Source organism: Poromitra crassiceps (assembly GCF_964638095.1).
Source record: "Poromitra crassiceps genome assembly, chromosome: 1".
NCBI lineage: Eukaryota > Metazoa > Chordata > Actinopteri > Beryciformes > Melamphaidae > Poromitra > Poromitra crassiceps.
In genome coordinates, this window is record NC_139623.1 from 53,551,222 (window position 1) to 53,579,148 (window position 27,927).

Below are 27,927 nucleotides of genomic sequence, written 5' to 3' on the forward strand. Positions count from 1 at the left end.
CCTAAAAGTACTTCCAACGCCCCTGGAGTGGTCGGCATAGCGGGTGGACACCCTCTCACAGTGGACGTTATTACTCTGCAAAAAAAATTGAATGGCGTCAGTAAAAAAAACATTTTTTGCGAAGACCCTGGACAGGGGGCCCAACAAAAAAAACATCAAGGGTCCCCCCCCCCCAAATTTTTTTTTTTTTTTTTTTTTTTTTTTTTTGGGCCCCTTGATGTCCCGGGCCCCGGGCTTCAGCCCCGGTAAGCCCGTTGGTAAAATCGGCCCTGGGCGGAGGGAATAAATATGGGCAGAGGGCAGATATGCGGTCGCTATGACGACCAGTTGTGGGCAGAGGCAAATAAACGTGCGGTGGAATCAGACAGTCTATTCAGGTCGAGATGAGTAAGGCCAGTAAGAGTAGAGCTGTACTGTGCTGTTATATGCAGTGTTGTCATTACAAAAGTAACATATTACATGTAATATATTACTTTTAGCAGTAACTCAGTAATATAACTTATTACTTATAGGATTTCAGTAATATTATACCAGTTACTTTGTCAAGTAACTCAAGTTACAAATTGAGTTACATTTTATTAAATTAAAGCACATATTTAAAAAGATACAATCATTTCCTAATCAAGCAAAATGTGTTTTTATGCAAATAACCACTATAGATGACAATAACAAAGGAAAAGAATAACATTTAGAATTTTGGATTGTTTACACTGACTTCAAGGTGGTTGAAATTATTTTTCGGGATGTTCCGGGGCGGCGATGTCATTCTACTGCTGCTGTTGTTTTGGTAAAAGTAATGCAAAAGTAGTGTAATAAGTAACGAGTTACTCTACACAGAAAGTAATATTGTAAAGTAACTTATTACTTTCAAATGAAAGTAACTAGTAATATGTAGTATATTACATTTTGAAAGTAACTTGCCCAACACTGGTTATATGTGGTGAAAATGCGCCATTACCCAGTTACATGTACTTGTATTTCCTCCGATACATGTGCAGTCGCCAGCCGCTTCTTTTCACCTGACAGCAAGGAATTTCACCCACAGGGCGTAGCGGATAATCATGCTATTCCCCCCAGTTTCCCTCCCCCTCACCTGAGGAGGTACTAGTGCAGCGACCAGGACTCATACACCACCCACAGACACGGCCAATTGTGTCTGTAGGAACGTCTGACCAAGCCGGAAGTACCTCTGCCGGGAATTGAACCCGGGTCTCCGCGTTAAGCAAGTGCTTTTTACCTCTACACTACCCAAACGCCCCAATAAATTGTACTTCTAAGAGTAGTCTTTTCATGGAATACTTTTTACTTTTACTTTGCAATAAAATATATGTACTTTTACTAAGTTACATTGGGCTTTTAACAGGTAGAGTAGGGAGTATACATTTTTACAACATACATTTTTACTCTTACTCAAGTAGTGATTAGTGAGTATCGATTTTTTTACCCTTACTCAAGTAATTATTTGTACGGGTACTTTTTACTTCTACTTGAGTCAATATTTTATAAAGTAATTTTACTTGAGTACCGTTTTTGTTTACTCTACTCATCACTGGGCCCAGATGCTGGTGTTGCAGTCTCTGGCGCGTGGAGAGCCCCCGGCCCGCTCCTCCGAGGCCCCCAGAGACCTGGAAGACCTGGAGGCCCTGGCCCTGCTGGACCGGGCCGAGCCGGGCCCACTGTATTCAGAGGGAAGCCCTGAGGAGAACTGGCCACGCCTGGAGGAACCACACGGCTTCAACCAGTCAGAGATGGAGGAAGGTGACGGCTTCAACCAATCAGAGAGGGAGGAACGAGACGGCTTCAACCAGTCAGAGAGGGAGGAAGGTGTGGAGGCGGGGCCTACGGAGAGCGGCCTGGCCCAGAACAGCCTCTCCTCCTCCTCCAAGGGAAACAGAAGCCAAGGAGACCAGCAGAGAGACAGACATCCAACTGCAGACCCTGCTTCATTAAAGGTACTATGTGTAAGAATCAGAATGTCTCATTCTTACTGACACCGGTGGCTGTTAGGGTAACCTCACCATCAGCAGCCTGTTTGCTAAAGCTTGCGTCAGCGTGAGCGAGCAGCCAGCGGCCAACACAGTGATGGACACATGGATCTGCTGTTGGTTTCTTCATAATGTTAACTGCTGAAGTATTTTGCAAATGGCCCCTAGCCAATTTATCAGCCAGATCAGTCCCAGGACTCATTATCCACACAAGATAACATCAGCTAATTCATCCAGATCCTGTGCCTAGACAATTGGCTAGCTATGTTAGCTAGATAGCAATTTGTCCATGTTAGCAAGCAAGTTAAAGTTAAGTTATCCAACATTAGCCAGCTAAAACCACAATATCATAATATATTTGTCAGTCATTTTGCATGTCACTTTTGGCTATTTATTCTGATAACAACACAGTTGTGTAAGTTTTCTGCAGACAGTTTCATGGTAAAACGCTAACACAACAAGGTAGAAGCTAATACAACAATCTAAAAGTTCCCTTCATGAATCGTGACTCTAAACCCCCCACCCCCCAGACGGCCAGACGGGTTTCACTCAATTATTTATATTTCTTTATTTTCCTGCTTAGGTGCACTTTTTGTTTACATTAGCGGACTCCATTTTCTAAGCTAACGTTAGCCAGTGTTACAGCCTGTCATCTCTATTTGGAAGGAGTCTCGTAAATTTTGCAGCAGTTTCTCCAAAACATACAGCATGTTGTTTTATTATGAGTCAATAAGTAAAGCTGCTCAACATTCGTTAGTGTTAATTAAACATAGTTTGTGATAGGTTTTCCCCCCAAATTGACTGGCTGTTAAAACCTGCTGACATCCTGTGTTTCCAGTGTTTTTCGATTTTATATCTGCTGCTGGTTTAGCAACAATCCACTCCCCAGAAGACATTATTATTGTGTTTATGTGTGATCTCAGGAATTTGATGACAGTCTTAAGTAGAGCTGGAACTAATGATTATTTTCTTTGTCAATTCATCTGTTGATTATTTTCTCAATTAATCAATTAAATGTTGAAAAATTGTGAAAAATCTCGATCAGTGTTTCCCAAAGCCCAAGATGACATCCTCACATGTGTTGTTTTGTCCACAACCCAAAGATATTCAGTTTACTGTCATAGAGGAGTAAGGAAACCAGAAAATATTCACATTTAAGAAGCTGGAATCAGATATTTTTTACTTTTTCTGTCTTAAAAAATTACTCAAAGCGATTAATCGATATTATCAAAATAGTTGTTGATTAATTAAGTAATAGTTCACAACTAATCAATTAATGGTTGCAGCTCTATTCTTAGAGACAATTACCTCTCAGCATCTCTGTCTTTCTCTCTGTGCCTCTCACTCTCTCTCACACACACACACACACACACACACACACACACACACACACACACACACACACACACACACACACACACGGTATTGGATACAGTTAAAATGCAGGTGAATGGGACCTGTAGAGAGAGATGAGTAGTTGTTTTTGTCTGTTGTGTTTCTGCAGACTGAACCACAGACCAGCTCTGGCTCCACATCACTCACACCATCACCACAGAAACCCACGACTGACTCCGCCCAGCAAAACCATGCAGGGACTTCACTTCCCACCCCCGCTAGGCCCCGCCCCCCCAGCGCCATGTCCACACAGCCAGGTCAGATAAGAATATAACAGCCTGATCGCCAGAATAAACGTCAGCAATCAGCATTGTACATTTCTGCAATTCATGGATACGTTGAATATCACATTTTCTTCAAATTAACCAACATTTTCAAATTACATCGGAAAAGCTTCTGTCGTTGGAGGACTTGTTGAAATGTTGATATGCACACCTAGTTTTGGTTCACAAAAGCTTAACTCATTAAGTGCCAGCCACTTTTGGAGAACGGACGCTCCCAGTGCCAGAGTTTCAGAGCGTTTTCAGTGATTTCTCGAGGCCCACAGAATATTGTGTGATATTACTATGTAAACACCGAACACGGCCAAAGAACGATGAGAGTCTATTGTATCATCAGCAAAAAAAAGTTTATTGATATCATTTTCCATTCTTTAGTTATCAGCCGGAGAAGATAGGTTGTTTTCAGCAAAAACAGATGTTTCAAACTAGAAGCTGAGATAATCAGCATTTTGTGAAATGAAGCATTTCAAGCACATCACTGACTCTGAAGCTAATATTTTCTGATGAAGTGACACCTCAAAAATAATTTCCTTCAATAAAACAGTGAAAACAAAGGAATTTTGTTTGGCAAAATAATATTTTTTAGCTGCAACCAGCAGCGCTGGCCCCTGCTGCGCAGACCCTACACTTTCTTGCTGGTCTTGATTTACTGCTGGTGGGCATCAGATATTCTAGCTTGTGTTTGCCAACCAATCTGTCCATCGAGCCTGCTGTCTGGGTCTGTCTGGGTCGGTGTTGTATGCTGCCCTGCGTGCCCCACCCCCCTCGACTGCAAACCCCTCCTCCGTGGGTGTGTCTCTGGTGGCTCTGGTGGCTCTGTGCTGCGTTTGCTCTGCACTGAAAACCCAGCTTTTTCACAGCGTTCCGCGTGTATTTGTCACCGGCTCCCAGCGCTTTCAACTGAGAATAATAACAACTCCACAACTAATCATGTGGAGGGGCTATAGCAGCGGAGACGGCGGGGCTCAATTGTGGCAGCAGATTGGCTGCTGCAGGCACAGCTAACGTTATGCTTCATGCATATCGATGCATACCGATGCGGTTTCCGTGTCCCCACGGCTGCTTCTCTGTTTTTTTCCTCACCTTTCTCTAATCTGGAGAGCACTGTCGCCACCTAATGGGTCCGTAAAATAGCTTTTACACATTCAACATCCACCATACTTTCACAGGAGATGCATCTGGCTTTGATCCACGTCCCACCGTCAAAAAACGCAATTGACGACAATCGTCGTCATTGGCACTCTACGTTAGTATTTGAATTGACGACGATTGTCGTCATTGGCACTCAATGAGTTAAAGTGTAACTTACCCCCAAAACACTTTTTTCAGCTTTTAACCAATATATATGGCCTTTGGGGTGGTATGTGAAGGATTCTGGTCAAAATCTCCACATTTGAGACCAATCTGTTACAATTTTATAAACACCTATCATTTCAGCAGCATAAGTGCCCTCTATGGGTTCAAACCTGTTTTTTTTGTGCCCTCAAATGAATGGCTGATTTGGTACATCGTGACGTCACGGTGGTATTTGCGTGTGCCCCACTCATGTGAATTTTTTTTTTCCCCCCATATGATTATTACTGTAGTTCACGCGGCGCGAGCCTTTTAACACATTCACTGCCAGCCTTTTTTTTTTTACTGTAGGTAGGTTCTGCCAGAGGGTTTTTTTGAGGATTCTGGCTCATTTTACAAGAGCCGAGGATTATTTTCTGCTTGGACTTTGTGAACATAAAGTTCACAAAAGTACTAATAGAATGTGTGCTTTCTCTGTCTAAAAGAGTTAGTTTGTAGAGTTAGTAGTTATGTAGATATTAGCCGTTGAGTACAGCATGGTTTCAGCGTCTGAGAGTGAAAGCTGAGATAATCGCAGTTTTGTGAAATTCAATCAAACAGGCAGAACAGTCACTTTAACCATTTATTTTTGGCATCAGTGAGAGATCAGACATCTAAACAATATAGTTCTGAACGCCCTCTCCTTCAAACTCCTCCCTCCGTGGGCGTGTCTGGTGGCTTTCAGCCTGCGTTTGTCACAAGCGAGTGTTCTGCTGCTGCTGCTGCTGCTGCGAGTTTGAGCAGCCTCCCTCCCTGGCAGCGAGTGTGGATAGGGCTCACTTGTTTCTTGGGTTTGAGAGCTTTGATGAAGCTTTGTGCGATTCTAGGCTTTATGCTGCGTGTTTCAAAGTGTGTTTTCCACCCAGTCTATTTTTGGAATCCCCCACCGCCAGCTCCCAGCGCGATAATGCGCGAAAGTGAAAGCGTTTTCGCCAATCCATTTTACAGTAGAGAATGGTTTCCTCGCGCGTTACCCTACAGTTTTGGCTCTGCTTTTCCTAGTGTGGAGAGCACTGTCGCCACTTAGTGGGTCCGTGGAATGGGTTGTACACGTTCGCTGACTCCAATATTTTTATAGGAGACGTTGGGAGCGTTGATCCACGTCCCACCGTCAAAAAAGAAAAAAAAAAATTTAAGCCGAGATAACTCGTCTTTGGCAGTGAACCGTTGGATTCTGTAAGCCGAGATAACTCGTCAATGGCAGTGAACGTGTTAAGAGCAATGCATCATGTGTAATCACTTTTAACCATTTCGAGTAACACTGTTTCCATACGGATCACCAGCGTTAGTTTGTTGTTTATAACGTGGCGATATTTATCACGTTCTCTATTGTTGTAAGAATTTTCCTACTTACTAAATAACCAACTCTATTTGCTTAAAAGAATCCATGATTTATTATACATGTGCGCACATGGAAGTATCCTTCTACATCTCATATCTCGTAGCTGTAATACTTCCGGTTCTCAGGTTGCACACTCTATTTAATCCCCAAGAGGGAGGAGGAGGTGGAGACTATTAACATACAAGGGAGGAGTGTACTAAACCACTCCTTCTATCTTAATTTTGGATTATCTTACGACAATTCCTCCCTCTTGTTCATCAGAACATTATTTTCAAAATTACATTACACAGTTAATAACACAATTAATACATTGGAAACTTATTATACACAGTGATATATACAAAGAATGGAAGATACTGTAGCTAACCCTCCTCCTGCTACCTAGAACAAAAAGTGTATTTGTACCTGTTGAATCCTATAGCTAACAGTTGTGTATTGGATGAAATCCTCTACATCTAATTTATTGATCAGAGGTGGGACTACGTCATAATATATGGTAGATCAAATTTAGTCCAGTTGCACCTTAAAGTGTCACTAATTCCTATTCTAAGCTTAAGTCATTCTCCAATGGTTACTGTACAGTCTCAGTCTCAGGTCTACTTCCTGTCAAATCCTTTGGTTACCTGAACATTATTTTTGACTGACACAACGATGCACTTCTCAATGAAATATGGTATTACAAAGGTCTCTATGCAACCCTCCAGGTTCATAGCTATTATAGTAATGTATTTCATAAGTGAGAAGTGCTTGGCTGTCCCAAAGCTTCCTAATAACTTTATATTAACCTATGTCAAATACAAATCTCAGTTTCTGCACATCTTACCAGTAAGTTAATTTAGGTCACAAGTCACAAGTCTCATCAGTTGAAAGTCCACTTGCTTTAGTCCGTCAAGATCCCACTTCTGATCATTCCTTTCTATGAAAATCAATCACCACATTGTAGTTACATTTTTCTGCATAATGTAACATTTAATCTAATATGAAGCCTAGCTATTCTTCCAGCTTAATTCATGAGGCCTGATGCCCAAGCTTCAAGTAGCTTGGAAAGACTCTGTTATAAATACCAAGATTTATAACCTCTACCCTCACGCCCCATTGTCCCACATCAGACGTCACAAATAAAGGTGCCATATTCGGCCAAATACCCTCCCCTCTTTCTTACTAGGGTGAGGTAAAAAGACGCAAATAGGTATTTTAACTAATCTAATCATGCACTTGTAGCGAAAACCCACTTGGGACAAAACTTGACGAAACTACAAGCCATGAGTTTTTCCTAGATGTACCTAGGTGTTGCAACTCTAACCTCTCTAAAGGTGATTGATTTTCCAACATAGCAACTAATTTACAATCACAAGAACTCTCTAATACAGCAGTGTATATGATAGAAAGAAAAATAAAATAAAATAAAGGAAAGAAAAATAAAATAAAATACATTCAAACTTATGCAGGATATACTATAAAAATTAAAATAAGTCTAATAAAATGATTCCCTATTCTAGTCATCTTGTAACCAGGTAGGTACTATTTGTTCAGGGGAGGCTCCAATCCTTTTCAATTTCCCCTGAATACAGTGAAAGAAAAACAACAATATAAAAGTATTCTACATTACCATCCAAGTAAAATAAAATAATTTCAGGCACTTCCCAACTGATGATTTGCCTTCAAAGCTGACCTATCAACTCTGCTGTTATGTACCCGATCTATTTCCCTCCTTTCCCAACACAGAAATTATAATCCCAACTAATCGTACAAATAAGGTGAGTAAATAAAATTGGTAGATCCCATATACGGAGTTAAAGGACTCATTGGCTCTTCTGCCTGTTCAATAGGATTTTCAATGTTCCATCTTTGTACCATAACTTTAACAGTTGCTTGGGAACAACATGAAGCAATGGCTACTTTTAAACAGTACAGTAGCATTATAACCACAGCAAAGACAATGAACTCATTTAAAGCAGTATTTTCCTCTTACTGGAGTTATTTGAATCTCACTGTAATGCTATCAAAAGGAATGTGTAATAATAATATGAATGTCTACTTTCTTACCTATAGTCTTGCATTAATCATATACTGTATAAGGGATGTCATTAGGTTCCTTTATCTTTACAGATGGTTAGTTCACTTCCTTCCTAATAACAGACAACTTTCAAATTTGATGTAACAACAACATTGCTTCATACTGGGAACGCTCTTCAATAATCCCACTATTCTTCTACTATTTCTATCATATTATAAAATATTAGTGTCTTGTCCTCTGGCTTCCACATATTTTTCCTGTGGAACTCTTCTTCTTCTCCTATATACAATTCCGATTCATTCACAGATAGCACCCAGAAAACAATGTGATTTCCATGTCTATCACAACCGATCTGCATCTGACCTACATATTGCAGATACTGGAATTTTATCTTTCCTCCATGTCAAGCTCTCCATGTAGTAGTCTGTGAAGTCTCGACCATCCAAGTTCAGACGCATAATGACACAGAGAAGCGTGCAGCTCTTATTGAAGGAGTACGTGGGTCTCACCATTACTAGAGTACACAGGACACTTCCTATGATTCAGCCAGGCACACACAAGGACAGCAGAGCCCTGATGTGACATTTTATGACACAGGTGGAAGTCTCGAACATGAGCGCTGGTTCATCATCTCTCTGTTTGCTCTTTGGAGTGAAAAGTGAGAGCCAGTATGATGTGATCTCGTTAGGGTCAGGATGATGACAACGGTGGTCACATGATTCTTCAGCTCAAGTGACACTGCTCCTCTCTTTCGTCGCCGTCATGTTGGCCTCGAACCTCGAACCGGTTGCGTGTAGTTGATGTTCCCTCATGGCCCCTCCCTGGACGATCCCTCAACAGGCACACGATGATGACGATCCGATGACTTTCTGGCCGCAGATTACTCGCCATGGCCTCTGTCTGTGTCACCTATAATGAAAGTATATATCTTAGTGCAGTATTCCTGTTTAGCTTCAATATATTACATTGGTATTTCACTTAAAGTCCGTTCTCCTTCGTAAAAGAGATAAGAACTCAATTTTCCTCCTACTCCATAATGCACACACTAATTTCTACTATATGTACAATAAGAACGCTACACCTGTTTGTGTCTCAGCACCCCAATGTGTGATCCTGTGTTCTTTCCTCCCGTCGCGTGTAGCCGAACGGAGCCAGACGATCCCCATCAGTCCTCCATCTGGTTAGCAAGTCTGCAATGCAAACAAACCTAATATCAACTTTCAATTATAATCTGATTGCCTGTAAATAATATTGAGTTTGCACAGGGCTAAAATGGTGTTTGCACTCTACAGATATAACCAATTCAAGATAATACTTTTTAAAGATCAGTTTAATACGACTTTAGGTACTCTTGAACCGCTCCAACTAACCTAAGGCAGGCACAGGAAATCCTGACGCTTTTCCATATCACACAGTAAGGTCCCATATTATTCAAAACATGTGATTTAATTTAAAATTTAAGGATGTTTAGCACCTCTAACAGAACCCTGTATAACTCATTTCAGATTAGTCATATATGAAATTATTAATTTGATATTAGAATACATCACTTGCCTGTTCATGTAGTGACTCCAGCAATCAACACTGGACAATTTCTCTCATTATGCCGCCTTCTATACACTTTAAATTTGTACTGCATGCATTCTCATACTCACCAAATTACGTTCCTATATTTTCATATGATTAATTGCTATACTTAATTGTCGCTTTATTATCAAATCTTAATTGTCCAGGTTCCAGCAATGAGTCAATCCTATCTGTTCATTTGACATTTCCTCCTAAATGCCCCAATGCTCCTCTCAGTCTCCATTTTCTCTCCTGTAATGACACAAATATAACTCTGAGCATCTCATCTGCTCACAATGCACACTACATTGAAATGATCACTTAAATTGCTATTCTAACAACTTATTTACATGGCAACACACAAACACAGGTTCTCATTTCAGTTCAATTGTCATTAACAGCATAATTTGTATTAAGAATGATTCATCTCACCTCTTAAATTGATTCCTCTTCAATATTACCTGCCATGGATTCGGTCCCCTCCACGACTATTTGTCCAATAACTTTGGTTATAACAATCAACTTTTCATAGTTAGTTATGAATTAGTTAGTTTGGTTAGTGTATTAATTCATGCAGTATTTCAGCTGTTCCCATAGTTCCACGTCATACTTACCTTACTTTTTGATCCTGTAAACAATTAATCAATTAACCATATTCACAATTTACACACACAAAGTTTATACATTGGACTTCTGGTACCTGTTGAAACATGAAACATAACCACTTAAACCCTTTGTTTCCCCAGTCAGATTTCCAGTCATTCTCCAATCACACAGTCCACAGTCCAGTCCAACATTTTCTCTTCTTTTCCCCCTCTGAAAATTTGGATTTTTCCATATTTTCAATTTGTCTCTCCCTGCAACAGAAATGGTTATTCATAAATATTATTTACAAGGTACCGGTTTCATATTCAACGAGTATGGTATGATATGTCAATTTTCTTCCAAACAGGAGACAGGAGGTAACAGCTCAGACAGGAGGTAACAGCTCTTATCTACTCTCTTTGAAGTCAGTCCTGTTCTCCCCGGGTCCTAAATGTCTTTGTTCTCTCTCCAGGCCTCATGGTGTGACCTCAGGTCATTAGCCAAACAATAGTCTTCATGCATTTACCTCCTCTCCTCCACCAGGGTAACCATCACTCTACATAGTTGTCTTTTGAATAAGGTGAACTTTTGATTTCATTTGGAGAAATCACTCTCAAAGTTTACATGCATATTATTTTAGCTAATGGAGCAATGCTTTGGTCACATCTAATACAATTTTAATCTAATTAAATTTAACATTCAATCAAGGGTTACAACCTATGGATTTAACTTGCCCCATTCTTAACTTCAATGCTACCTTCTTAACTGTGTTTCTCCTTTGTCTTCAACCAACCCCAAATGCCAAATGCTCTTTCCCCCCTCAGGTCATGAATATAAATGCCATGACTGCAGAGAAGGTGACTGTTTGATCCTTACCCTGTGGTGACTTACATGCAAAGCTTACAGTCATGCTTGAAATTTAATTTAGAATGCTCTCTCTATAAGGAAATTAGGAAATATGTTTTCATTAAGCCCAGTTGCAACTATTATTGTGACTTCATGCTCTTTCGTTGCACATCCACCTCTCATTCCCCGATCCTGCTTTCAACAGAAAATAGAGTTTCATGTTAATGATCTTTAAAGACAATACATTATATCCATCATTGCACTGTGGACTACCCATTTTGCTTAATTTTGTAACATTGTTTATCAAACAAATCACATAATATATACAATACAATAAAATAAAAGGTAAAAGATTAAGGCCTTCATTCAATCTCATTCCACACAACCCCGGCGCCACAAACTGACACATTAAAGTTATCACAAGTTTCCATACTTATCTGTTAAACCATTAAATCAAGTTACTATTCATATCTTTCCACTTCCCATTTTTCCTTGCTAAAGCTGAGCCGTAATCTCTTTAAACTTTATTGGAGTATGTGTTGGGTCTTCGAGTGTGTTTTGGGCACGCCCGTTGCCAATGCCCGGTCTCTCCACATGCATAGCACTTAGCAGTGTTATGCTTTGATCTTATGTTACTTCTCAGAGGGACAGATCTCTGCCTATTGTCATTTAAACAATCACGAGCCCAGTGTCCAGTCCTCCCACAGACAAAACTCTAGCTAAATGAATGAATGAAAGCTTTTCCATTCTCAAAGTTATCCTCATGTGAATGCCTTTCTCCTCTCCTTCACAAGAACCTGCTTCTTAAACAGAAAACAAAATTCAGGTTAATGTCAGACATGCCATTACTTTATCAATTTCCATCAGAACACATCTTCCCTAAAATAGAAATACTTTCTCTTCTCTATGACAGGCTTCTCAATGAATAGAATGCTAATTGTTTGTTCTTCACGCCTTGAATTCCGCCCTCTGGCTTCTCCTTTGTTCTATGGCCACTAGGTGGGCCATACAGTGATTGAGGAGCTATCTGGTGGGGGTTGGGTATCAGAGTGAGTTTGTTGCCAATGGCAGGTTTTTTTTCACCTGAATAGCATTTGTTAGCTTCAAACCCTTCCTCCTGTTGCTCCTCTTTGCCTTCCCCTCCACGGCTGTGGAGCCGCAAAAGGCCAAGGGTAAGCTATTGAATTTGGTCCCAACTGCTGTGCCTCCTTCCTGCAAGCCTCCTCTGGCGTGACCCTACCCCCACTCAGTGGAGTACCTGTCTTCTCCTTTGTCTTGCGAGAGGCCACACGGCTGAGTTTAGCTCCCATTTTCAATACACAAGTGAAACTTTCTCCCGGTTAAACTATTTTTCTCTCTGTTTGTCTGGAATCAGCCCATCAACCAGATTTCACACACACAGACACAGTTTGCAAACACAACACACATCCATGGACAGTCCTCATACACACGTGCACTTATTATTTTCGGTTCTCTTTAATCCTATACTAATATCTAATGCATCAGGTCCTTATCTAGAGCATAAACATTACAGGCCTCTAAGGTCTTATCCACACACACATTGTGAATAATTCTGCTTTTGATAAAAAAAACCCGTCTAACGGTCTCGTCTAACGGTACGTTCTAAACGCCTCACCTAGTGAGATTTTATATTTCCATCAGTCTAACTGGAATTTATCTGACGCGTCATACATTCTAAATGCATTGAATTACCATCTAATGGCTTTAATTTATCATCTAATGATTTTAAGTCGACATTGCATTATAAGTAACCTAGTTACGTCAGATTCTAAATCCGTGCAGATTATAAATCTGTCTAGTTAGGTAACCTAGTTACTATAGATTCTAAATCTGTTTAGTTCTACTATTTTAATTTCCATCTAATGGTTTTATACTAACATCTAATGTCTCAATTTCCACTCTTCCTCAGGAGATAAATGTGCACAGGCGTTCAGACTTTGTACCCAAGACTGATCATTTCTCAAAATTGATTCAGAACTTTTGTTCGAATTCTGCACAGTGTAGTCTGTCTGCCTCCCTCTGATCTTATCAGGTCGTGCATTTCCCAAAATATCTCCGTCTTCCAAATTAATTAGACTGAAATTACCCCCTAGATATCTTCTTTCACAATCAACCGCAGACTTTTTAAAAGCAAATAGGCAACTTACCCTATATTCTCGCTTCTCTGTCTGTCTGTCTCCTCGAAGCAGTGAGCAGGCCCCAAATAGGCCTCCTTTGTCGACTGTGTTTTTCACTGCTCCCAGGCGGCAAACACACTTCACACGTCCCTCCTCCGGACCGGCTTTCGGCACCAACTGTTGTAAGAATTTTCCTACTTACTAAATAACCAACTCTATTTGCTTAAAAGAATCCATGATTTATTATACATGTGCGCACATGGAAGTATCCTTCTACATCTCATATCTCGTAGCTGTAATACTTCCGGTTCTCAGGTTGCACACTCTATTTAATCCCCAAGAGGGAGGAGGAGGTGGAGACTATTAACATACAAGGGAGGAGTGTACTAAACCACTCCTTCTATCTTAATTTTGGATTATCTTACGACACTATCTATCTATATCTGATACACTGAAAATACTGGGAGGCGGGCCATAGCATCTCTGTCGATGATTTGATTTGACAGTTCTGGGCACTGGCGTTGGCGTTGGTCAATCCTGGCGTGGTTCACCCCCAAATCGATTGTGTTCTGGTGCAAAGCGAGTGGGTTCCAGGACGAAACAGGCTCGAGCCAACTACGTTATCTTTGGAGCAGCGCAGTAAATACAATATTCCTGGAATGCGAGTTTAACGAAACAGTTACATGTCCTCTGCATTCTACAACAAATAAAGACATTACTATTTGTTTTATTTTGTATGTTACATACTTATTGGCCAAGTTATGTTAGTTTATGGGCTAGGATTTCTAGCAGGGTACAGAAGGGAGTATAGGCGGTCATCTTGCCTGCAGAGTTTTCAAATCAAGTAGAATACCATTTTGCAAGAAATCTGGGGGGATCAGTCTTCTTTAATATTCATGGTTTGCAGAAACATAAAATGCCAACATTTTATTCTGCCGATTGGGTTGCCTGTAATCCTTTCCTTGCTTCCTCTTTTTCTTTCTTCAACTTGCTCTCTCTCTCTCTCTCTCTCTCTCTCTCTCTCATTCTGCCCCCAGCAGTGAGGTTGCTGCCCTCCCCCTCCCTGCCCCACCGCCCCCTCCAGGCGATGTTGTTTCCGTCAGTCCAGGTTGCGACGCCCCCGGGCCGCCAGGTGCTCATCAATGCCAGCCGTACGTATTGACGTCACCAAGAAGTTTCTACTATGGGACGAATCTACAGTTGTTGACCTGCGTGACCCTTTGAGAAGTGAGCATGCTGTGTCTCCGTGCAGAATAGGTGGGGCTTCAGTAGTGACCGTGCTGTGTCTCTGTGCAGAGAGCAGAGTGGGTGGGGCTTCAGTCCAGTGGGAGCAGCTGAGTGGACGACCTCTGACCCTGACAGACTCTACTGACCACTGGAGCCTCAACCTGCCCCACCTGAGCCCTGGAGAGTACACCTTCAGGTACAGCGCACAGGGATCCTACACAGGTCTGGAAAGTCTGGAAAAGTATTACAAATTAATTTGATCATTTCCAGGGTGTCCGCGGGGTCTTGAAACATATTAAAAGTTGATCAATCAATTTAGGGAGAATCAAGGCCCTTAAAAGTATTAAAAAGGCCTCATCAAATCGCCATTTGATGAGGTATTACAATTTGTAGCTATACGATACGATACGATACGAAAACTTTATTGTCCACAGGTGGAAATTTGTCTTTGATTTCACCAAGACGTGTCTTACAAACTTGAAAAACACAAAAACAATACAAGGTGTTAAAGATGACAGTACACATATCGATACAATACAATACAGTTAACACACATTCATCCACCTTCAAACTTAGTACACCTTGGAATTTGCAGTACGACCCAACGGATCTACAGCATGTCGATTAAGAATTGAAAATTAAAAATATAAAATATAAAATGTAAAAGACCTACTGTGCAAAAAACCGCAGCAACGCCAAAAAGGCATAAACAAAAAGCATAGCATAGTCTATCGCTTCCTAGTTTTATTTAAAGCCATAATGGCATCTGGGACAAATGACCTCTTGTAGAGGTTTTTCTTTGCCATCGGTTGTCTGTACCGCCTCCCTGAGGGTAAGAACTCAAATTCATTAAAAAGTGGGTGGGACGGATCACTAGTGATACTCTCAGCTTTACTTGTGACTATTTCATCGTACAGACTACTCAGTTGTTTCTGTGTTGTACTGATTGTATTAACACGTTCACTGCCATTGGCGAGTCAACTCGTCAAGCAGAAACCAACGGTTGACTGCCAATGGCGAGTCAACTCGAATTTTTTTTTTTGACGATGGGACGTTGATCTAACCCTTTTACATCTCCTATATAAATATGGGAGCCACCGAACGTGTACAACCCATTCCACCGACCCACTAAGTGGCGACAGTGCTCTCCAGACTAGAAAAAGCCGAGCCAAAACTGCAGGGGAACGCGCGAGGAAACCATTCTCATACTGTAAAATGGATTGGCGAAAACGCTTTCGCTTTCGCGCATTATCGCGCTGGGAGCTGGCGGTGGGGGATTGCAAATTTGCATAATAGATTATGCGTGCAACACACTTTGAAACACCGGCAGAAAGCCCACAATCGCTCGCAGCTTCATTCCAGCTGAGCTCACAACCGAAACGAACGAGCCCCATGCAGACTCGCCCAAAGAGCAGCCGCCAGCAGCCAGGCAGCACAGACAGGCAGAGCCTCGCTTGTACCGCTGCAGCCACGGAGGGAGGAGAACACACACGGAGGGAGGAGTTTGAAGGAGAGGGGGGTTTCCTGCTGGTATGGAGGAAATTACTGTTCAAAACTATTGTTTAGATGTCTGACGTCTTACGCCAAAAATAAATGGTTAAAGTGACTGTTCTATCGAATTTCACAAAAAGCCATTTATCTCAGCTTAAATTTGCAGACGCTGAAACCATGCTGTATTCTACTGCTAATGCCTACATAACTACTAACTCTACAAACTAACTCTTTTAGACAGAGAAAGCACACATTCTATTAGTTCTTTTGAGATAATTTGTGTTCACAAAATCTTAGCAGAAAAGAATCCTCGGCTCTTGAAAGATGAGCCAGAATCCTCAAAAAAAAACCTTGGCAGAAGCTACCTACAGTATTGAAAAAACGGCTGGCAGTGAATGTGTTAAATGGACATAATATGATATCGTCTCATATCGATCACAGACCCATGATTTGAATGGAAATCGTATCGTGGCTTACTTTGTCGTATCAGCAAATATCATACCGCTGTCCAAAGAATCGATATAATATTGTGTCGTGATCAAACTTGTGATACGTATGCATCCCCTATCGCTGATGTGACGAAAGTGGCGTTGAGGTCTTTTTAATGGCGTAGCTTGGTGTGCGCATACCTGTGACGCAGTCCTCCATAAACTACCGGCCAACAGCGGGCCATCCCACCTGGATAGGTGGGATGGCCAAGCCTACATAAACCAGCCATATGACACGTCACAGCAACATCACATGACGTCTCTGATAAAGATTGCAGGAAGCAGCAGTTGAAACTGTCAGGTATTGACAAAAAAAATACAACTAGTCTTTCCATATGAATAATATTTAGTTAACTTTAGTTAGACAAAATTAACGTGTTTGGACAATTATACAGTGTGTAGTGTGTTTACTCTCAAATGTGGAGATTTTGACCAGAATCCTTCTCCATCCTTCACCAAGCCACATACACACAGGGGTTAAAGCTGGAAAAAAAATGGTTTTGGGGGTTTATTTACACTTTAAATAATTAAATTAATGTTCATCTCATTGACCTGAATGGTAAAGTTTGGTGTGGTGATGTCAAACAATACGGAAATATTCAAATAATATTCCTACCATAACTCATTTTATGTAGTTTTTAAGTAAAATGTGCTTGTCGCCATCAATTTAGACAGCAGAAATGTGTGTCACGATATTAAAATATCTTCATATCATCACGATATGATTCCACTGAAAGATGCTAAACGGTAATATTGAATTATCATCTAGCCCTAATTGTATTGTATTGTATTGTATTTAGACTAAGAGTAATTGATTCTTTCCTCATCTTCTTTACTCTATTGTGTTCTGTTCAGAGTGACAGTGAGTGCTGCTGGTGGGTCAGACTCCACCACAGCCACAGTAAAGGTCCTGCAGGCCCCTCCCACACCCGCCATGACCTCTGACCCCACTGTCACCGCCAACCCCCCGCCCCCTCCCCCCCACCCTGCCGCCACTGCTGCCAAGTCAGGTAAATACACACTAACATCTATATTTGATTTAATTATGTCTGTGGAACCTGCTCTGCTCTAGATAAGACAATAGGTCAGGCGTACCCAATAGGTAGATTGTGATCAACCGGTAGATCTCGGGTCATTAATAAGTGGCTCGCCGCTCACCGTCTTCACTACTCCAAGCAAAAATTGCACAAGATCTATCCTTCTGTCTCACCACTGTGTGACAGATGTCGGGTGTCGGAGAGCACACTATCTCATGCCTTCTGGTTCTGCCCTTTACTAACGGGGTTCTGGGCCAAAATATTTGATTGGTACTCTAAGGCCTACAAAATAACCCTGCAACTGGAGGCGGAACTCGCAATATTCGGATGCTCGGAGTCCTCTCTGAACTTCCCTACAGCTTTGCAGCAATCTCTGACACTCGGGACAACTGTCGCCAAAAAACGTATTCTGAAGGAATGGAGGTCTTCCTCTTCACCTTCTTTTCACGTGTGGCTGATGGACATGATCTCTGTTATACAGATGGAGAGACTCAGGTCCCTGAGAACCAACTCGTTTAGAAGGTTCTCAACTATCTGGGACACGTTCTTGGCCTACTTTGACGAGGTTAAGAATGACAAGTGACTGAGGTTAGAGGTGGCGGATGGCTCGCCCGTCTGGTCTTTCATGGACCCCTTGATTTTTTTATTTTTTATTTTATTAATTCATGCTTGCAGTGGAGCCAAGGCCCCACTGAAAAACTGCCGAACTTTACAGAGAATCATACATTACAAAAAGATAAACTACATAAAAGATAAGATACATACAAAACAAATTTTAGGTTAAGAGTATTTCAGGGCAGCAAAGCAAGGGCAGGTAGCAGTTCATGGTGGTCATGCTGTATAATTTTTCATTGTCATTGAACAGTCTGACTGCAGTATGCAGGGTTGAATTTTTCAGCCTGCTGGTCTTGGCCTTGGGTTCAGCCAGCTTGTGTTGGTTCCTCAGTGTCCTGGCAGTGCAGCTGCCTCGTGTTGGAGGGAGCAGGTCATGCAGAGGGTGTTGCTCATCATGCATGTTCCTGACCAGCTTCACTGCAGCCTCCTCCCTCCTGGTCTGGAGTGACGGCAGGGGTTGTGAGATCTCACCAGCTCTCCTTCTGATGATTTTGCAGGCACGTGTCTGGACTCGCTCTAGCTCTGCCTGTTGTTTTTTAGAACATCCCACCAAGAGCACTGAGCTGTATTCCAGACACGGCCTGATGAGAGTGGTGTAGATGGTGATGAGGTCATCTGCAGGTAGACCGTGTCTCGCCATGACAGTGAGATAGTGCAGCCGCTTGGAGGCAGTTTTTATTGCTTTTTCGATGTGCACATCTCCAGTCAGCTTTTGATCCAGGTGGTATCCGAGATACTTAGTTGTTTCCACAACAGGAACTTCCTGTCCCCCCAGCATCAGCGGGGGAGGTTGTGGTGGGTCCCGGGCAAAACATATGCACAGCTCAACGGACTTTTTCCCGTTGAGCGTCATTTTGTTCTTTGCTGCCCACTCGTCCAGCCTTTGTGCCTCCAGGCGCATCCCCTTGCATGGGATCCCACACGCAATATCTTTTACAAGCACAAGCACCTTATGCGACTGGTAACACAATGTTGTAATGTTGTATGTTTTTTTTGTTTGTTTTGTTTTTCTTTTCTTTCCTGTGTCTGAGTTTGTTTTTCTTGTTTGTGTATTAAAAAAAATAAGTAGCTCGCTAAATAAATCTAAAATGTATTATTTTTATTGCATAAATTAAATCCTACTCATGTATCGCTAACTCAATATCAACAGTATTTAACAAAATAACTTAATTAAATCATGTTAAATAAATATAATACTGTTAAAATGTGCTAAATACAGTATGTACTTGGGGGGGGGGGGGCAAGGGGAAAACAAGTAGCTCGTGACTAGTTTTATTTTTTGTAAGTAGCTCTCATCCTAAAAAAAGTTTAAGCACCCCTGCATATTTAGATTACATTTCAGCAATTACAATACCTTCGAAAGATGTAGGGAAACTAAACACAACTAACAACTACAACACTAGAACATTGCAAGTATATAGTTCGAATTCGAATATCTGCATTTGAATATTTTATTTATTTTACACTAAGACAGACTTGAAATGTAAAACTATGAATATCTTTTGTTTTAACATTTGGTTGAAGTCAGCTTTCAAATTTGAAAAGTAATTTACTATACTCATCGTTGCAGAAAGTGAGATCAAGTGCAAGACCATTTACTATGTCTCGTGGTATACGAAGATGATTGCCAGTGCTAAGTTCAGTGTAGTTTGCACTTTGCAGTATCCTTATCTTGAATTGTTCCCACAGCCTGAATATTGTGAATGGTGATGAATGAATGAACAAACTACTAGAGCTTAATGTACATGAATGGTTGATTGAGAAAACCAGAGATCATCCTCATACAAGATTTGTACTGTGTTTATATTCATTAAAGAAAGTTGATTTAACAAATAGACTCATGGAAAACCTCAATAGAATATTCAAATGTAATAGCTTGCGTATATATGAAATAAATCTTAAATTTCCTTTCCTTTCCCTCCCCTCAATATCAGAGGTGAGGGGTTCAAACCGTGGTCCAGTGGCCATGGTGGGTCCTGACAGGAAGTTGATCCTCCCGGTGAGCAGCGTGTTGCTCGACGGCAGCGGCAGCACCGACGACCGCACCGTCATCAGCTACCACTGGGATGCCACCAGGTAGGAGGGGCTTCCCAAATAACAGCTGGGTAGAGAAGCTGTTCATCATCGATCAAACCAGTCACAATCCACAAAGGGGGTGGACATTTGAGATTTTTACACAGCAGGCATTTTACATTGCGTATTTTCTCTAATATTGGCCTGCCCTGGTCCTTTATTTAATAAGCATATATTTGCTCATATTTGAGTACAAAGCCTCATTGTTTTCTGATCTGCTTCTGTTGGGGTTCGTTGGGTAGCTGTTTTTTTGACTGCATGCTCCAGAGACTTGCTGGTGTGTGTCATGGTATGGATGTTGTGGACAATTCAGGTACCATTATGATGCTTCAAATGTACAGTAGCTACTGCCATCTTGTGGCACTTGTACGTTACTACAAACTACAGTTACATTATAGGTATAACAGGCACCAGGAGTTTACAAATATCCACCATTGTTTTTTTCCTCTGCCTGTATTTGGGGCCGACCTTTACTTGAGAATGAAACCGGACGGACAAATGCCGTCTTTATTTCGTCACAGACGACACACCACGCATGCACACACGTGCACGGCAGCCAGTACACACACACATGCAGTTGGAGGCACCGTGAAATTTGTCCTCTGCATTTGACCCATCCTGACTCGTCCTCCTCCATGTTCAGGCCAGGAGCGGTGGGCAGCTGCAGTGAAGCGCCCGGGGACCAACTTCTTCCAACCGCTGCTGGTCAGACGACCAGTTTTTAGTGGAGGTCCATATTGATGTTATATGGAGGAAACCCCAGGGGAGCACAGGGATAACATGTAAACTCAACACAGAAGGGCCCTGTTCATGAGATAGCTCACCTGCGCACCAGGCACAGAAGGTATGGGGAGGCATACCCCCAGTGCCAAAACAGAGTTCCAGGCGTGAATCGAACCCAGGACCTTCTTGCTGTGCAAGGCAAAAATACTACCACTGCCCCAACATGCACCATTATTTGTTCATGTGGACCACGCCACCGTCCATTATCGAAGACCTTGAAACTACCGGCCACTATTAGTTTTATCTACACTAATCCTTCTCTTTGTCCACACAGCTCCCCTGAAAACGGCTATAGCCTATAGGCTAAATAACATAAGGCATATATTTAGGCTATGGCCTATATTTTTTAAATTGAAAAGTAAAGTAGACTAGTTATAGTCTACATTAGCCTATATTAACTTTATAATAAATTAGACTCATGTGCATAAGGGCGTGGGGCAACACCTATAAACACAATGCATTTCCTACAGTTTCCTACAGTTTCATATTATCAGATGAAATAAAATATAATAAACGCTCTTTGAAAATAAACCAAAAAATAACCATATTTATTGCCGACTGGCGCATGCCATATAGATTGGCAATGAAGATCCACGTGTTTCAAACTCCTCCTTCTTCAATTCTTGATGGATTTAATTCATTTAATTTGCCATAATCTTGAGATTGATCATTCAGATGATTTTGTAGTCTATACAGGTAGGCTAACAATACGCTATTTCTTACCTTTTTCTTCCATAAAAGCAAATATTATTCCCATGTTGTTGTGAACATGTGAAGTGAGGTGACGAGAGGCGCACTGTGCATGTGCAGCCAAACTGTGCCAACTAGTTGCAATGCGCAAAACCAATATGACCACTTACCGACAAACCTTTCTCAGAGGAATATACTGTTAATATGTCAACGGAAGTGAAAATAAAGTGTCGGAATATTTGGTATAAAATCAGAACAAACAAACAAAACAAAAAATGGAACTGTTTTTATTGGTAAAAAAAATATATGATACAATACAGTAGTGTCGATATAGAACATTGTGTACCGGTATTTTCTTTTTTTCCCCTTTCAAGACTTGTTGTAGACTTGAGAGTAAAGTATTTCAAGCAACAATACAATACACCTATTATGAAATAAACAGAGCTTTACAGAACTTTGCAAATCCTGCATAAACCCACCCCACCCACCCTCATCGAACTCAGGCTCATGAATTTTCATTTTTAAATCAAATTGTGTGTGTTTCTGCAATGTCAGGCTATAGGCTATTTGCTGCAGGCATGACGGCATTTTGAAACAACGGACATCTCGTTAACAGGATGGCTACTGTATTTCTCTTAAACATAAAATAGGCTAAATAACAAATAACAAAAAATTACCTTTTTTTTAGAAATGTTGAAGTGCCAAATTCCTATTTCACAGCCATTTGCAGTTGCACGGCATGTTATTTAGGATATACGGTAGTGACCCACTCTACTCTGCCTCTGATTGGTTGCCTTCCATGGCAGCAGAAAGCAGATGAAAAATGGCAGCGTGGAAGACAGAGAAAGAGCGTGCTGTATATCTTGTATAATGCTCTCATTTCAATGTCCTGAATTTGGATGGAATAACATTACAGATCTGTTGGAGATTTAAATTTTGATGTGCGAGTCATTCACCTTGGTGTGGCACACTGACAAGCAAATTTGAAAATGGCACTTCATATCAAAAAGGTTGCCGACCCCTGACCTAGAGCGACTTCCAATCAGTGAGCAGGATGCTGTAAGGGCTCACCTGCCTGTTTGGGGATGAACCTGTGACCTCTGACCTCTGGGTTACAGACCGAGCAGCCTGCTCCACCCCAGAGGGAGGAGCCTTTCTGTATCTCTGTGGTTTTGCCCTCATGTTTTTACAGCGCTCCCCCAGGGTTAAAGATTGAGGGCGCGGACCAGGCGGTAGCCACGGCAACAGGCCTTCGGGCAGGGCGCTACATCTTCAGGCTGACCATCGCCGACCAGGAGGGGGCGACAGACAGTGCCTCGCTGATTGTCCGCGTCCAGGAGGGTGAGGTAGCCTGTCTGTTTCTGTCCAGATACAGATACAATGGGATTACAGAAATAGTGGACTATATAGTGTTTTTTTTTTACTATTGTCCGAATTCTCAAGTGTTAATTTGATTCACCATATAGTCCACTATAAAACACAATACACTGCATTTTCTAGTGGACACCGAATGTACGCTACATTTTCTCCCATATACCACAATGCAATGTGGTCGTGTTTACCAAAGGAGAAGAAGAGTGAGGTAGTGTCCGAAACACATTTGAGCATTCCCCAAATAGTTCACTTGATAAACACTACATGGGGAATAGTGAGTGAGTGAATGAATGAGTGAACCATTCCGAACACCATCTACTGTGTCCCTCCTGTCGGTCTGTCCCACAGCCAGGAGTCTGCCCCCTGGTGGCTCACTGTGTCCCTCCTGTCTGTCTGTCCTACAGGCAGGAGTCTGACCCCGGTGGCTCACGCCAGTGGCAGCCACAGCCTCATGCTGCCCAACAGCTCTCTGGTGCTGCGCGGCTCGGTGAGCGATGGCGACCAGGCTGAGGTGCACTACGCCTGGGTCCGAGACAGCCAAAGCCCCGCTGCCGGGGTCAGTCCACAATGACTCTCATAATTACATTAGACTAGATTACACTAAATTGTATTAAATTTGAGTCCATCAGTAAAATTTACATAAGAAAAATATGAAATGATCTGAATTTGCAGCATATGCAGAATACAAAATGCCAACATTTGAACATAATGAGACAAAGAGGATGTGAGAGATATGTGCATATTTATTCATGAAGTCTTACTTACTGCTAATGAGCTCCTGAAACACAACACATCAGTTTTTTCCTATGGAGCCCATTGGGAGAGAAGATTTATATTGAGTCCACGATTTACTGTAACGTGTGCACATAGTCCATTCATGTACATGAGATACAATGTGTTCCATCAATTTCATAACTTAAAAGGCACCTTTTAGGTTTTATAGATAGGCCTAGGAAGGATTTGGTATGTTAATATCCATTGTATGTTTGCACTGAATAGGCACATCCCCCAAATATGTCAACATATTTAGCCGCTTAACCTTCAGACCCGTGGCCACAAGGTAACAATAATTTTTCTCTCGATGACCACTCCCGGGTTCCATGCTTTCCCTCAGAATTAAGTTGAGTATTTTTCTACAGTTCTCCCAGTGCAGCTCTGCATGGTGATAATCAGCCCTGTGTTTGCAGGATGTGCTGTATGGTTCAGAGAGCCAGGCCTGGCTCTACCTGGCTAACCTGGTGGAGGGGACCTACCTGTTCCAGCTGAAGGTTACGGATGCCCAGGGGCGCACCAGCTCCGCCACCGCCACCGTGGAGGTCCGCCCAGGTGAGAGGGGCTACAAACACTGTGGGTGGTGGTCTGCCTAACATCACCTAACATCTTAATGTTAGGTGTAGGGGAACCTATGAATACTTGACTGTTTGAATTATTATTTTTTCTTAAGACTAAAGTTAAGAAAAAGTGACACTTAAGAAGATTTTTCTCTAAAGAGGATTTTAGGGAATCTGGCCCCAGGTTCTGTTGAGACTGTCACAGCAGTGTTGGTTCAGATGTTTTGAGTGTGTAGTTTGGTTGTGTAGGGAGTACAGTATGGTGTGAAGTATGTGTGCAGTTTGGTTGTGTACTATGTGTGTATAGTGGTAGTGTAGGTTGGGGTGTGTAGTTTAGTTGTGTAGTATGTGTGTAGTTGTGGTTGCGTAGTGAGCATTGTGTGGTGCACTTGTTTTCAGAGCTGGGCGGGGCCGAGCAGGTGGAGTTGGAGATGCTGGTGGCGGTGTCTCAGGTGAGCGTGGCTCAGAGAGACACGCTGGTCAGACAGCTGGCCGCCCTGCTGCACGTCCTGGACAACGACATCCAGCTCCGAGCGCTGCAGGGACACTCCCACCTCAGGTACAACTACACTGAGCAGTGGCGTAGTCTACGTGTTGATAATAACAATAGATTACATTTACATAGCACTCTTCTAATGCTCAAAGCACTTCACATATCGAGGACAGGGGGGACCCAACTCATCCACCACCCATGTGTAGCAGCAAATGCAATACACAGTAGGATATGCCTGGTTTTGAATGATCACTTACAAGTAATACAAGTGTGTGTGTATGTGTGGGTGGGTGCGGGTGTGTGCGTATGTGTTGTGTGTGTGCAGCACAGTGTTGCGGTTCTCGGTGCGCGGGCCTGACGGGCTGCTCTCTGGCTCCAGGCTGGTGAGCCTCCTGAGGAACCAGCTGCTCAGAGAGAAGAGCGACTACCTGCTGTTCAGAGTGCTGCGGGTCGACACCGTCTGTGAGTAACACCACCCAGGCTAGTCCAAGTCCTCTCTAAGACCACGTCCAATCATGCTCATTTCCAGGCCTAGTCCAGACCGAGACGAAGAGCAAACTGAGACCAATTCAAGGCCAGAATAGGCAGTGTCCATGTCTTTCCAAATGCAAAAATAATGAAGCTTCTTAAGGTATTTACTATATGTAAGAATTGTGAAGCATTTTTACCATGTTACTTGTTTTTTTATTGCCAATGAGTGAACGGGATGTAACTTAAAAAATTTGACCTTCCCAGCCTTTCTCGGTTGCCTATAATAACAGCCTGTGAGCTGATTTTTATGTGAAGCACTCGAGGCGGTTTTTCTGCGGAATGGTATGTGATGTGTCTGTTACCCTAATGGCCACTGGTGTCAATAATGAGATGGAATTTTACACATTTTAAATGTGATGATTTGCAAAATGCGTTGTACTAATAGATAACGTCAGAGAGGGCGACGTTGATTATGACCAAAACCAGAAAAAGTAAAGCGAGAAGAAAAGTGAGTTTGGACAAAGAGCAAAACAACGAGCAAGCTAAGCTAGCAGAAGAGCTAACAATAACAGGCGAACCAGCGGAGCAGACGGGAGTGTTAGCAGTGCAGCTAGCAACACAAACGCTGGCTAGCATGGCGGACCTTGAAACAGTCTTACAAGAGATATGAGACTTCCGACGCGAAAATTCTGAAACCCTAAAGGGAATTATCAGTCAAACTAATTGTAGTGGCTATTTGTCCTCTGTTAAACAATAAAAAATAAAGAAAAAACTAAACATGTTCAAAATGAAAGGCCACTGAGGCACCAGGAATGAATTTTATCTTACGCAGCGAAAGTAAGTCAATTGTCCAGGCAGGCATAGCGTTTCTGTTGATTTATTCACCTTGTTCCAAGCAAACAGACAAACAAAAGATTGCCGCCTCTCTTGCCCTGGTAAAAAACCATAAACCCCTCCCGGTCCCTTGACTGAGTCTACCTGTATGCCCATATAAGTAAGTTCACCTGAGTGCACCCCAGCTGCCAACACCTTCAAAATAAAAGTTAAATAAGTGCTCAAATTAACCAAATAATTATACTAATAAACCCAATTTAGCAATATTATTCTACAAAACTAAATAACTAAATAAATGTTTATTATTAAATACCACCAAAACAACCAATAGCTCCAACACTAATAACAGAATAGATGAGGCCGAAAAGCAGAAAGTAAAGTGACTGTATTGCTTTTTGAAGGAGTGGTCAGTAGTATGTGGCTAATTGCACTTTCTGGGTGTCATGCCCAACACTGATGGACAGTCATTTTTTTGTTAGAAGTTAAAATGCTGGGGTAGCATTTCATAGAGCTGCTGGGGACATAGCATGTGTAATCGCTCATGTCACCCACTAGATAAAACGGGATACAAGGGGGGGTGGGGGGGTTTGTACTGGTTTTGTTCTTGTCTCAGTCAGGTACTTTTTGTTTTGTTTTATATTTCCTGTGTTTGTCATGCAACCAGTCACTTCATTTCATTGTATAAATCTGTGCTTATTTGTATAAATCTCTTTTATTTATGCTTGATCTCAAGATAGGACACAGTTAGGTAAAGATATCCAGTGTTGGGAGTAACTAGTTACTAAGTAACTTGTTACTGTAACTTAACTACCTTTTTCAGTAACTAGTAATCTAACTAATTACTTTTTCAAATTCAGTAACTCAGTTACAGTTACTAAAATAGTAACTGGGCTAGTTACTATTTACTTTAGGACATGAAAATAACGGACAACTTCAGAGGATTACCCAGTTTCTGATCCTCAGACCTAGTCTGGGGAGAGAGCTGCAGCCAGAGCCCCAGAGGCTAAGGACCTTGATAGGCTATAAGCCTCCCCAATAAGCGAATGTTCAATGCCACACTGTGGCACAGCAACACTAACATAATGTGTGCATTAATAACAATCGAAGCGGACTTTTAAAAGTAACGCAAAAGTTACTTTCCCTAGTAACTAATTACTTTGAAGTAACTGGTAACTTTAAAGTAATTAAATTACCTTTTGAGAGAAGTAACTAGTAACTGTAACTAATTACCAATTTTCAGTAACTTTCCCAACACTGAAGATATCACAATGGTCTCATGGAATGTGAAGGGATTGGGCCATGCTGTCAAAAGGGAGAAAGTTTTCAGTCATTTAAGATCTTTATCTGCAGACATCATATTTTTACAGGAGACGCACATCAAAGCGAATCAACAGCGAAGTCTAAGGCGCAGCTGGGTCTCGCAGGTATTCCAATCCCCATTCTCTTCCCATGCCCGGGGTGTAGCTATTCTGCTGAAGAAAAACATTCCATTTCAACTTGCCACAATGATTACAGACCCTCATGGCAGGTACA

General features: G+C 41.8%; 1 pseudogene across 1 annotated transcript in view; it reads left to right on the forward strand.

Annotated features, from left to right (window-relative positions):
- LOC310787387 overlaps window positions 1–27,927 on the forward strand; it is a 53,490-nt pseudogene that overhangs the window by 15,384 nt on the left and 10,179 nt on the right. Inside the window, exons 4-12 of the transcript in view lie at window positions 1,575–1,952; window positions 2,008–2,101; window positions 9,494–9,532; window positions 20,280–20,421; window positions 23,084–23,232; window positions 23,670–23,821; window positions 24,453–24,591; window positions 24,996–25,155; window positions 25,415–25,551. The product of the transcript in view is annotated as an uncharacterized misc_RNA (transcript). The remainder of the gene's footprint in view (window positions 1–1,574; window positions 1,953–2,007; window positions 2,102–9,493; window positions 9,533–20,279; window positions 20,422–23,083; window positions 23,233–23,669; window positions 23,822–24,452; window positions 24,592–24,995; window positions 25,156–25,414; window positions 25,552–27,927) is intronic.